Source organism: Diceros bicornis, chromosome 4 (genome assembly GCF_020826845.1).
Source record: "Diceros bicornis minor isolate mBicDic1 chromosome 4, mDicBic1.mat.cur, whole genome shotgun sequence".
NCBI lineage: Eukaryota > Metazoa > Chordata > Mammalia > Perissodactyla > Rhinocerotidae > Diceros > Diceros bicornis.
In genome coordinates, this window is record NC_080743.1 from 68,430,862 (window position 1) to 68,444,997 (window position 14,136).

At 38.0% G+C, this 14,136-nt stretch overlaps 1 protein-coding gene across 1 annotated transcript in view; it reads left to right on the forward strand.

Annotated features, from left to right (window-relative positions):
* The window catches only part of ATF6 (activating transcription factor 6), a gene marked incomplete at its 5' end in the record, with an annotated part of 211,042 nt that overhangs the window by 34,140 nt on the left and 162,766 nt on the right, over positions 1–14,136 (forward strand). The window lies entirely within an intron of this gene.

Sequence of the window (14,136 nt, forward strand, 5' to 3'; positions counted from 1 at the left end):
AAGCAAGCCCTATATATTTTCTTTAAAATAAAAGTGAAAGTTACTGGTTGTTAATATGGCTACTCCACCTTTTCTTTAGGTAAAATACCACCTTCTTTAGTATTTTTAAAATCCTGTGAGTTATGTAAGGTTATTTATCAGACTACTGACTGATCTGTCTACCAGAATTTATTAAGTAGCACATCAGTAGCCCATTTAGTTGTGAAATTGCTCCTCTGTTGCATGAACACAACCAAGTAATCTCAATCAGCAATATTGTAAAGACCCATAACAAAGCAGTATTATCTAGTGGAAGTAGAACATTGAAGTTCTACAGTAATTTCCATAGTTTATATAGGTATTGAAATCAGTGCATGCCAGACATGAAGGAGGAAAATTAGTATTGTGTGAGAATAGGCATGGATAGTGCAGGATTAGGCTTGACTATTATATTAGTTTATTTTGAGGGCTGGAAAGGGAGGCATGCTGCTTATGGCATAATAGGCACTGATACATAGTACGTGTTGTAGTTGAAGATAAAATGATATGATGCTGGGATTTGCTTTAAAATACTCTGTGGGGGGATGATGAGCACGGCATAGAGGAAACAAGATTGGCAAAATGTTGACAATCATTGAAGCTGAGTGTGTAACCTTTCTTTCCTTTTGGTGTTTGGGAAGATTTCTACATTAAGTAAATGAATGATAATAATAAAAATCTAAAAATATTCCATGATATTTTCCATTAAAAGATTGTACAGCCAATAAAAGAAAGAGTATGCTTTTCATAGGAGATTGAGAAGGTTAAGAATGATGAAAGAAGATTTTTTTTTTTTTATTCCCCCCCCGCCAAAAGCCCCAGTAGATAGTTGTATGTCATAGCTGCACATCCTTCTAGTTGCTGTATGTGGGACGCGGCCTCAACATGGCCGGAGAAGCGGTGTGTCGGTGCACGCCCGGGATCCGAACCCGGGCTGCCAGCAGCGGAGCGCGTGCACTTAACCGCTAAGCCACGGGGCCGGCCCAAAAGAAGATTTTTTAAATGATGCCTTAAAATTTCCTTTTAATACTCTTTAAATTATGAATTTGAATGTTTCTTCTGTAATACTCCCAAATAGAACTAGCAATAGAAAATATTCAAAGTTGTCTTTATATAATGTGTTAGGACATTTAAAATATTTATCATGAAATATTTTAGACGTGAAAAAGGTAATGACTAATTAGAACTTGTAAAAAATATAAATCAACAGTATATCACAGTTGTTAAAAAATATTAACCTAATCTTAGTCTACATTCATAGAATTATAACGTTTGATTATGGGACAGTCCAGAGGAACATAGCTAGGATGGGGAGAATGTCTAGAAACCATGTCATAGGTAAAGGAATGGTTTAAGCGTTGGCATGATTCATTAAACTGAAGAAGACAAGACTGGTCCCTTCTAATCCTAAGATTCTTTGATACAATCATTGTATTTGAAAACCATAGGAGGCCTTTTTTTTCCCTTCTTGGCTTAATATCTGAATAATGAGCATCTTAATGTTGGGAATCATCATTGTATGCCACTGACCCATTTTGTAATCGCTAAACATTTCAGTTAATTGTTTATTGGTCTATTAGCGAGATATCCTTTATAACTTCTTTGGTGTGAAAGACCATGTCTGTTCTGCTTTTGCACTCTTAAGAGGGCTCTGTAAATTTGGTGAATAATTTACTGATGAAGTCTCAGTCAACATTGAGGAACTGGCGGGTGTGTGAGATGAGAAAGTATAGAACCAACAAGTATTCTCTCTCTCTGTTTTTTTTTTTGGTGAGGAAGATTCGCCCTGAGCTAACATCTGTGCCAATCTTCCTCTATTTTGTATGTGGGATGCCTCCACAGCATGGCTGATGAGTGGAGTAGGTCCGCAGCCAGGATCCAAACCTGTGAACCCGGCCCCACCGAAGCAGAGCGTGCGGAACTTTAACCACTCGGCCGCAGGGCGGGCCTCCTCTTTTTTTTTTTTTCTTCAATGTTTATTTGCTAGCGTTCTTATTACTTTTCAAAATTTAGAGCTGACAGTATTATAAAAGAAAGATTCAAGTACTTGTGTGTCTAGTGCAAGAGACCTAAAGATGATTAGAATAAATTTTCTAGTCAACCTGCATTGAGGTTTTTGTGCTTATTTTTCCTTGGCCAGCACATCAGGAAGTGAGCCAAGCCTTTTCAGTATGAGTTTTCTGGTAGAGGTTTTGACTTAATGTTTATTTCAAGTAAAGAAACATCAATCTGTCCTATCAGCTGGCCAAGCCACTCAGGAACCCAAAGTAGTTCCGGAAGGAGCTGCAGAAGACTTTGATCTGCTCATATAGTCTCCTGGGTTAGTAACTTAGTTGACCTCAATAGTACATGTGTTTGTTAGACTCAAGTCCTGTTAGTTAAATTAGGATAAATTTGATTTAGTATCAATTCCTGATTCAAAATGGCCAGAAGGAAAAAATTTTCATCATGTACTTTTTGTGCTTTTAAACCAAAAGCGTGGTGAAAAAGTTGTCATTCAACAACAACAAAAAGTATATCAGTCTTTTGTGGCTTTGTAATGCTGACATGGCTTCTTTTTTTCTCCCTTTTTTGTTCTTTTGTTTGGCTAGTTTCACTCTCTAGAGGCCTGCCACTGCTATAAGCACCGTTTTTAGCATACCATATTCTGCAGACTGCATTAAGTGCCACATTTTCTGTTATGAAACTGTTTGCCTGGTTCAAATTATAATCTCTCTCTTCCTGCCTTTTGCTGGTAAATCTGTTCTGTTTAACTCTTGGAAACCTCACCTACATTTTCAAGAAATATGGCTTGTTTTTGGCTCTGATCCTGATGGAAAAAATGAACGTGGTCTCTCATTTCAGTGTAGAAGTTCTCTTATGCCGTTTCTTAGTAAAGGGCTATCTTGGAACTACAAAGTTGCCTTCATAGGAGAGCATGCTTATCTTTCTTTAAACGGTTGTTGAATGTTGCCAGACATCAAACCAAGGGCTTGAAAACAAGCAGAAATCTGCATTGCACCTACTGCTTCGACCTACCCATCCTAATTCCATAAAGTTCATGAAACATTACAGCCCTGTTTTTAAGGCTGTGGAATTACGTTGTTTTGGTTATTGAGACAAAAGACCAGGAAAAAAAGTGGTGAAATATTCTACATCTTCCACAGTGGGCCAAGTGGAGCAAAAATCCTTAATGGAAATCAGTAGTTGGGAACAATGGGAATAAAATGATCAGAAACTAGGTCAGACCTAGGAATAACATCAAACGGGAGGCTAATTAAGGGGTACAGGCTATACTAACAGGAGGCCCCAGGTCTTCTTCTCAGCCCATTGAGCCTATTGAGCATCTTCCAAACCCTTTATTACCTTGTACCCTCTTTCTAATTCTTTACTTAGTGATCTTGACCTCTTTCAACCCAGTGCCTACACTTTGGGAGTCCCTGCCCTGGGTTACTAGAGCCATCAGGAGAAGCTGGGTGCTGGGGGGATCCCTTTCCACTGGCCCGAGGTATTAGAAGTGATATGAAGGGGATTCCCCTGGCATATCAAACTGGAACTTCCTACTTCTTTTCTCCGGAGGCAGTGTTACACAGTTAAGTTCAAGATTTCAGGTATTGTTAGTGTTGTGAGCATGGAGTGATGTAATATGGGCCCAGATGGATGCTGTGCTCCCAGTGTTCCTTTATTGCAATGGAGGAATGCTGAGCTTTGGGAATCTACTACTTTTACAGCATGCAGTAAGCAAGTCTCCTCATTGTCCAGAGAGAGACGTTACCTCATCTCTCAAGATTTCTTGCTGGAAACACAACCCTGAGAAATGGCCTGGGTAAAGAGTGGTGAGAGCCTTGTCTTCTTGGCATACCCAGGAAGATGTATAGTAGCACAACTCACAAGAGACCCCCTAGAGGAGTATCTTTCAAGAAAAATATGAATCTAAAAGAATCTGTTTACAGTGCAAAGCAATGCAAAGAAACTCGTAGAAAAATGGAGAGTGCCCAGTGTTTTATTTCAGAAAAAAAGCATAACTTCTACTGTCACTTAAGCTGCTTGTTTTATCTGTAATACCCAAGAATAGGTCTTCTGTTAGGTCAAACTGTGAGCTGAATATGCTTAAATTATGTGGCTAGCTTAGATCTAAGAAGATAAACAATGAATAGATGCTTTTTAGTAACTAAATTCTTTAACAACAAAGATGTTGAGATTATGGTATTTTTTTAGGCTGTAAAGTAGAGGAATCCATCAGAGCAAATTCAGCAGGAAGGATTTGGAGATCTGAAAAGCTATCCAGATTTTAGTTAAAAATTACTTCTGTGCTGACTACTTTTTGGCTTTGCTGCTACCAGGGACTCTGCAAATAAAAGAAAAACATGCTTTGTTAAAATATTTGTAGTTTCTTTTTAGATGGAGGTTTGGGGCTTCTAAAAATTTATCTTGAGTAAAGACTTTGGCAGGTCATTTCATTTGTGGTTACAGTAGCTTTGGGAAGGGAAGTGAACAGAAGGGTTTTTCTGTTTTTTTCCTGATGTCTTGCATTAGGTTAGATCTATGTTGTGGCAATGTTAGCATTCTTTATTCTATATTTTTCAGTTTGGCATCTTGATAAGGTTAATAAGTAATTATTTTTAAAAGGATGCCGATTTATATCTTAAATAATTAAGTACTTCTCTCTCCTTTCTCTGATTTCCTTTCCTGCAACCTGTCCCTGGAGATTCATTCTAGACAGACAGTCCTTCCAGGCCCCACACGCTTTCTAGCTACTTGGTTCGCCTGCCCAGAGGCAGTCACTGTTACTAGTTTTTTATGCATCCTATCTGAGACAGTTCCTTAATATATAAGTATTTGTAGTTTTACCTGTTTATGTATTTACAGAAATGGTGATATGCTATACATGCTGCCCTGCACCTTCTTTCCTCACTTACTATATCTTAGAGATCTTTCTATATCAGAGCATAAAAAGTTTTCTTATTCTTTTAAAAGCTGCGTGGTTGTCTGTTTCATAGGGGTGCCATAATTATTTAAGATTTTTGCAGCTTTTTTCCTTTACAAGCATTGCTCCGTTGAATAACTTGGTACTTATTTCGTTTTGTTCATGTGCAAGTATATCTGTAGGAGAAATTCCTAGAATTGGAATTGGAGAGTGAGAAGGTAGGTAGGTTTTCAATTTTGGTAGATATTACCACATGGCCCTCCATAGGGGTGGTTCTGATTTATTCTTCCACTTGCGGTGTGTGGGAGTGCCAGTCACAGGGCCTCTCAGTGGAGTCCGTGGACAGGTTTCAGTGTTTCCGTAAACAACGCCCCTCTCCTCACCTCACCCTTTTCCTCTCATAATTGTATATAATACTTTGTGTGCATGTGCATTTGTCTGCAGAGAGAGTCCATAGCTTCCTCTGTAGTCTTTTTTGATAGTTTGATCACTTGATAACTTTTGATGTAGTTTTTTAATAGCTTCATTGAGATAAAATTCACATACCATAGAGTTCACCCTTTTAAAGTATACAAATTAGTGGTTTTTTAGTATATTCACAGAGTTGTGCTACCATCACTGATATCTAATTCCAGAATATTTTCATCACCCTAAAAAGAAACTCCATAACCATGAGCAGTCATTCCTCATTCCCCCATCTCCTCAGCCTCTGGCAACCACTAGTCTACTTTCTGTCTGTATGGAATTGCCTGTTCTGGACATTTCATGTCAGTGGAATTATACACGATATGGCGTTTTGTGTATGACTTTCTTTGCTTAGCATAATGTTTTTCAAGGTCCATTTATGTTGTAACTTGTGTCAGTACTATTCCTTTTTATGGCCAAATAATATTTCGTTGTTTGGACATGCCACATTTTGGATTATCCATTCGTCAGTTGATGGACATTTGATGATTTCTGCTTTTTGGCTCTTATGAATAATGCTGCTTTGAACATTCATGTACAACACAACAATGGACAAAATATATGAATAGATAATTCACAAAGGAGATTGGCAAATTTTTTCAACAAAAGTATCAATGGCTATGTATTCTTGAAGGAGTATGCCCTCTGAAAGATTACTTTTACAATATGTGAAAGAATATTAATTGTTAACAGAAGAGAACTTTTGACTGGTTAAAGGTAGTTAAAGAATGATATTCAGGGATTAAAAGTGTTATGGTTAAAATTTTCTGTGGCTCTTACCCCCTGCTTCATTATGAGTTTTAAAGGAAAGTATCTTTATGTCTTTCTTTTAACCCCTTAGTGTTATGTGTGCACTGCAACCCTGTATGTACATGTGTATTAGACTTTGTATATGGTGATAATTTCAGATTTTAAAAAGTTACAGAAGCAAAAATAGTACAGAGAACACCCACGTACCTTGACCCAGATTCACCTGTTACTAACATTTTACCCCATTTGCTTTATTAGTTCTTTCTTTCTATCTCCCTGTCTATCTATCCATCCACACACATACACAATTTTTTTTTTAACTATTTTTGAGTAAGTTACGTACCTCATAGTCTTTACCCCTAAATATTTCAGTGTGTATTTCCTCAGAACAGGAATATTCTCTTACATACCCACAGTACAGTTATGAACTTCATAAATTTACATTTGTAAAATACTTGAATGAACTGTCAATATTACAGTTTTGTCAGTTGACCTAATAATGTTTTTTATTGGACTTTTCCCCCTCCAATACAGGGTCCAGTCTAGGGCCAGATACTGCGTTTAGTTGTCATGTCTCTTTAGCTGCTTTTGTCTGTGTGTGGGGAAGATCAGCCCTGTGCTAATCTGCCAATCCTCCTCTTTTTTTGCTGAGGAAGACTGGCCCTGGGCTAACATCCGTGCCCATCTTCCTCCACTTTATATGGGACGCCGCCACAGCATGGCTTGCCAGGCAGTGCGTTGGTGCGCGCCCGGGATCTGAAGTGGCGAACCCCGGGCCGCCGCAGCGGAGCGCGCGCTCTTAACCGTTTGCGCCACCGGGCTGGCCCTTCTTTAGCTTCTTTTAATCTGGAACATTTCCACAGTCTTTGTCTTTTTGACACTTATGAAGAATTCAGCTCTTTTCTAATATACTTTTGATAAGTACTTCACATTTATATTGGATTATAAATTATTTATTTTCACATAGTCCTATTTGATTCAGTCAGAATCCTTGCAAATTGGGCATCATTTATTCCTGTTTTACCGTTGAAGGAATCAGTTGGTTAAATGTTTCAGCCAAGGCCCTATTGCTAAGATGGCTAGTACTGATAAAATGGTATGTCCCGGGCACTTTTCTAAGTGCATAACTCGCACATACTCACATTAAGCTTCCCAATGGCCCTTTGAGGGGAAAGATAGTCCTGATGAATACAGAGTAAGGAGCAGACTGAGGGCTCTTGGAGGAGTGTGAATTAGATTTTTATTCGTAGGTCCTGTTTTTCTGCTTCTGTAGGGATTAAATGAGATTTCCAGATCTTGTCTGTTTTTGTTTTTTAGTCTGATTTTTTAAATTTGCAATCTGTGAAAATAGGAGCTGGAAGGAGGGCAGATATATTGAGTATTGCTCTAGTTGCACAGTTTATCAGAGCAGCTGTGAGGCACATTGTTGATGGGATTAAGAATTTTTGCCTCCTCACTCAGTTTATTCATAGCTACAGGATATTTCTTTTTACTAGAACTTACGTGTGTATGGTACATTATAGTTTACAAAGAACCTTCATGTCGGTTACTCATTTGTCCTCACCTCAATCATTTGACCTGCATAATTGAGTTAGGATTCAAGCCTAGGCCTTCTCTCAGTCCCATGCAGTGGTCATCACTCTGTGCTCCATTAATGGGGCTTTATTTTTAAGGCAGCCCTGATGCAGTGCAAACTTCAAATTACCTGTGTCTTGAACTTGGCTGCTCCCTTTTCTCTCTCGCTACAAATGTATTCTCTTAATTTTTAAAAATTTTGAGCAGGTGGTTTTAAGTCTTGGGAGACAAAGTTAAAGATTGACCTTTTTTGAACAATTTGGTGGTATCAAATAAAACTTACATCAAAGAATCTCATTCATATTTTATGATACAGTAGTCATTATTGTGCTGCGTGGTAATTAAGTATATATGTTTAGCTTCAGTACTAGAACCATTTTGGTTTTGAATTGGATGAGACCTTTAGAGGATTAATGGGGTGGCTTTAAACTCTTTATCCACAATCCACATTAAGAAATGTATTTTCCATCTCTCTCAATACACACAGTCTAATGAAACAATAGATAAACTCTTACTACGTATAAAGAATTCTGTTTTCTTTTATTCTATACTATGCTTTTCTGTTAAATTTTTTTTAAGGCTGTGGTGATCTACTAAATTTGTCATCCTACCTCATATTGGGTTATAATAGTTTCGAAAACGCTATTCTGGCCTAACTCCCTCTTTTTACTAATGTGTAAATAGACCCTGGAAGAAGAAGCTGTTTTTCTAAGATCTTCCAGTTAATTCTTTGCAATGCTGGGACAAGAATTAAGGACACCTGACTTCCAGTGTTGTCATTTAATGACTTAAATTACTGTTACTTTTATACAGCTGCCACAAGTATTTCTAGGGACATATGAAGCAGAGGAGTTGTTAACTGAAGGGACAGGAAACTGCTCTGAGGATCCGTTGAAGATCCTTGTGCACAGGACTCAGGTCCCTCCACTCTTCAGGAGGCTGGGCCTGCATTGTGGCTTTCCTAAGGGCATCTAGTAGGTACTCCTGCCTCTGCCTATCTGCCAGTTGTTCTTTCCCTTCACTCAGAAAATGAGATTGGGGGGCCAGCCCGATGGTGTAGTGGTTAAGTTCACATGCTCCGCTTCGGCGGCCTGGGGTTCGCAGGTTTGAATCCCGGGCACGAACCAACACACCGCTCATCGAGCTATGCTGTGGGGGCATCCCACATACAAAACAGAGGAAGATGGGCACAGCTGTTAGCTCAGAGCCAATCTTCCTTACCAAAGAAAAAAGAAGATGAGCTTGGAGAGGGCAGACTGGACCTTCAGTCTAGTGGGGATTTTGTCAATTATCCTTTCTTCCTGTAGAAATCATACTACATGTCACCAGGCATTCTTAGTTCCCCCCCCCAAAAAAAGAAAGAATTTGCAGGGTGAAGATTATTTCCTTCACTCTACTAATTAAATGGCTCAGGTTGCCAGTAATGAAGCTTCTTTATTTAATTTTTGCTGAGTAGGAACTGATTATAACACACACACACACACACACACACACACACACACCCCTTAATAAAAGAGTAAAATAAAATTTTGGCTTTCATTCATGAGATTTGAGAAGAGTAGAGGTAGTATAAGTCAAAATTTTCCCTTTTTCTGCTTTAAACAATTTTATGAGAAAAAAGGAGTATACTTAAGATTCTTAAGAGAAATAAGATTAAATATTTACTTTATTTGAATGTTTAAAATAAGGTTGCCACAAATTACACTTCCCAATGATTTTAGCTGTACACATTTTTTAGAATGTATTTATAAATACATTTACTATAATATGCAATAATATATGTCACGTAAATTAGAAGAAATGTGTAAAAAATTTACTTCTTTGGCTTTTATATCAATTTCAAATGGTGAAATTTGTTTCTTTTTTATTTAATTGAAAAACTTTTTTGTCTGCTATGATGAAGAGGTTAATCAGTGACAATTTCTGCTTTGTCCATCAGTTTTAAAGGGAAAGATTCAGCAAAATGAGAATAAGAACTGAAGAAAGACGTGCAGTAAGCCAGTGATTCACTCATAGATTATCAATACTTGATCTGGGTTGAGTTTGTGTGAGATATTGGAATGTATTTCTTAGCGTTGAAATATCCTATTTTAGTATCTTTAATTTATAGCCATTCAGGACTTCAAAGCTCATTTCTTAGCAACATCACAGAATCAATGTTCTAAATAGTCTATTTTATTTGTAAAAAGAACATAATATCTTATAGTGTTTATCAATCGATAACTTTTAAAATTAAAAAACAAAATACAAACAGGCTTGGAATTTTGACTCTTAAATTGATCCAGCCTTTGAAAAGTACTTGTCCATTTGTGAACGTTCTCCTTTTACGTGAGTCCTTCTTATAGACCAATAAATATTTATTTAATAATGAAACACCATATTTTATAGTGCAGTGACACTAACAGGAGAATATTTTGCAGTTGTGAAGCTTTTTCTTTTTTCTTTTTCCAAAGCACAATACTTGGTGGGAGAGTTGTCTGAAGGCAGGATGATCAGAAGCAGGGACTGGCCAGCTGTTCGTGCCTTTCGTTTCAGTTGTGTTAGATCATATGATATGCCCATGGGGGAGATATGTCAATTGATTAATGGGCCAGAGTATTGATTTTGTGTTTTCAGACTGCTAACAGAGGAGATTAAACCTCCAGACACAAGCGGTTCCATAAGCCTTCGTTTTCAAACAGGCATGTAATTAAAACAACCACACAGTTCACTGAGGTTAGAATTCCATGCTGTGATGCAGGACTTCCTATTTGGTGTTTAACAGCAGTGTGGAACTGTTATATAAGGAGCACTGGGCTTGGAGTCAACCGTCCTAAGTTCTAGCCTTAGCTCTCCTATTCTCTAACAGTGGATCGAATGATGAGGTTTATTTTAAAGAATCTTGAAAACTGTCATTCTCATTGCTTGCCAGAGATGATCATGATGCATTGTATGTGCAAAAATCAGTTTACAAAACACTCAGTACAGCGTAATCCTTTTTTTCTTATAAAATACTCCCCCCGCCCCCAAAAAACCTGATAGCACAATGTGTGTGTGTGTATTTAGTAAAATCATAATTTTTTTGCCTAGGAAATACAGAATAATTTAAATATTACGTAGTCAGATAGCTGAAGATAGCTTGCTGAGATGTAAAGTTGGAACTCTGTGTTTGGTGATTCCTCTGGGTTTCATTTATTTTTACTGTCTTTATCCTCTGTATTTATTGGTAGTATTGAGTATTTACTTTATTTTCAGAACTATTATGTTGCATTTTTTTCTATGGGAAGAAATGAATATTTGGCCACAGGTGGTTTTCATTTTTTTAGTATGAGGCATGTGCATTGACAGCCTTTGAAACTTTAATGCTGTGTAATATGCAGGTGCTTTTATTATTTATAGAAATCCGTAATCCTTGTTTGAAATGTATTAAGTGGTATGCCATCTGTAAACCCCCCAAATTCCATAGATTAATTAGCCTTTAAAGTAAGGTTGCCTTTTATCTAACTTTGAGGATAAACTCTTCCATCTGGGAACTTTCTTTTTTATGTTCTTGTTTAGTGTTCTGTGTACTTCAGCACTCTAGTATTAAGTGTTAATCATGGACACTGGCATTCTCAGTAACAATGAAGACCGCTAAGAATAACAAAGATTAAATAAAGCGGCATTGTCCAGTGAATGGTTTGAAATTGGTGAATAATCGATCCATCATGACTTTGCCATTGGGGTGTGTGTGTGTGGGTGTGTGTGTGTGGTTAGCATTACAGAAGAGTGGGATAGTTACTCCATAGGGAAATTTTATGGATGATGGTTGTATAAGTCAGTGTTCTTGTGACGTTTCCATTAAGAAAGGAAAAAAAAAAGGAAAAAACACCTTTTTTTTGACATCTCATGTAATGTTTCTTTTCCTTGTGGGTTGAAAGGTTGTTGACAGTATTTGGTGCTGAGAGATCCCTTGGTTGGCTTTGGTATACCTCTGTTTCTAGGAAATGTAGTATGGGGTGGGAATTCTGTTGTTATTTTAAAAGAAATCAATATTAAATTATTTAATTTTATTTACTAGTCTCAGTAAGAGTTATTGAACACTCCACAGTTGAGTGTTTATTTTTTAAAGTCCATTAAGGGGCCGGCCCGGTGGTGCAGCGGTTAAGTGTGTGCGCTCCACTGTGGTGGCCTGGGGTTCGCAAGTTCGAATCCCGGGCGCGCACCGACGCACCGCGTGCTAAGCCATGCTGTGGCGGTGTCCCATATAAAGTAGAGGAGGATGGGCACGGATGTTAGCCCAGGGCCAATCTTCCTCAAGAAAAAAGGGGAGGATCAGCATTGGATGTTAGCTCAGGGCTAGTCTTCCTCACAAAAAAATAAAATAAAGTGAAAAAATAAAGTCCGTTAATAAACATATAGAGATCAGTAATTCGGTCATCTGTGTACTTACGATTATCACTTTAATATTATTTGGTGCTTTTTATGGACTTCATTTTGCTGCCTCACCCTCTCCCCCAAATAAATTAGATTAATGCTCTAACAAACAGCTTTCATAACTTAGTTTAGAAAACATGACAGAAGGAATTTTGCTCAGTAAGTTTTGATTATGGTAGATATTGTGGGTAGTAAACGAAAAAGTAATATTACATGGTTTTGGCTTCCAAGGTATAAAATCTAGATGAAGAGAGAGAGTCAAAATTCATGAAACAATTGAGAGCGTTAGAGTGTTCAGGTGTATCTTCCAAATTATAAAAGTATAAGAAATTCAGAGAAAATCAAAACTCCAAGTATTTTAGCATAATTAGAGTTTGGAGAGTCCTCAGAATTAGGTTAGTGGAGGTGTTATGAGAGGTTCGGGGATTCGATCGGAGACGTAAAAGACACTTTCCACTCCAAACAAATGGACTGAAGGTATATTTTATTATATAGAGGATAGTAAAGGTGACAGTCTGCAAACAGATCCAAATAGGTCAAATATTAAGAGGGAAAAAACATCAGCCCGACTGGAAAGGGAAAACACCCACATTGGCTGAAGAGAAATGACACAAATCAACCAGAAAGAGAAACACCAGGTTGACCGAAAAGAGAACACATCAAATCAATTACTTCATATCAAATCAATTACTTCACATCAAATCAGTTACTCACAACATCCACGCCCCACTGCCGGGAGAGCCCTGTCAATCGACGCGGCTGGGCAAGGATCACACGTCCTGGGCAAGGTGTCCCTTCCACAGGTGGAACTCTCACCAGGGCTCAGTTTTTAGCAGTTTTTATACCATCAGTAATTTTCAGAGTAAGCAATTATAGAGTTTGCAGAGCAAGCATTTAGTGTTCCCATGCACAAAATGGTTATCAGCGGCGTACGTGCACTGAGCCCCCTGGCTAACGTCCCGGCCCAGTAGTTGTGTACGTGCATTGTTCTCTTTGGTTATCGTTCCAGCCCGGCACAGATGGCCAGTCCATCCCGTGCTACGACGCTCCAAGAGCCTTGAAATGTTACAACTTGCAACTCCCTCTGTGAGAGAAGGGCCAGTTCCCACCACGCAGAAAGCAGCTTTCATATTTCTTTTTGTGCTGGTGGCTGTAGGTCAATGGAGCGGCCAAACATGGCTGTACTCATGTCAAGACAGGAGGAGACAGCATTCCAAATTGGAATAAACAGTTTGAATAAAGAAATGAGTTAGGCATGTGTGGAGATCATGGGGTAGCCTTAAACGATAAGATGGAGGGTGTGGTTTGAATAGTTGTGGGGTTAGGGCAGAAGGTACGGTTAAGTAAGGGGTGGTGACATTATGGAAGGCCTTGAAAGCAAAGGTGGGTAGCTAGCATGCATAACTGGCTTATTTTTGCAATAGAGTAGCAAGATAAAGATGTATTTTGGGGAGGAAGTTTTCTTAGAAATGGTAGACAGGAAGAGATTGAAGACAATTAAAATAGGAGACTATTGCAGTAGTCTAGGGATGAGTTAATGAGTGCCTTTATTAGGAGAGTGGCAGTGGGAATAGAGAGAAAGGAATAACTGTGAGACATACTTTTACTGGAAGAAACTTCGTCATTAGCATATCCTCAATACATATTTAGTAAGTAAATAAGAGATTGAGGGAGGGAATAAATAAGGGAATGAAAGAAAAATAAGTTAAAGGCCACATTTCTCATTAAGGTAAGTATCCTGAGAGATACCACTGATAGAAGATGATAGATAAAAAAAAATCTAGGTGGAGAGAGATGGTGAGTTCACTTTTCCCATGCTGAATTTAAAGTGATAGTGACTCTACAAGTAGAAGTGGCCTTATAAGTAATTGGATATATGGTCCTGGAAAACAGTTAATTAATTCAGGGCCTAAGATTAAAGATGTATGTATACATACTTATATATGTAAAGGTAGCTTCTGAGAGAGTTTCTAAAGGGAAAATTGGAAAATCAATAAATAAGGCTTAGAAAACACCAGAAGAAATCT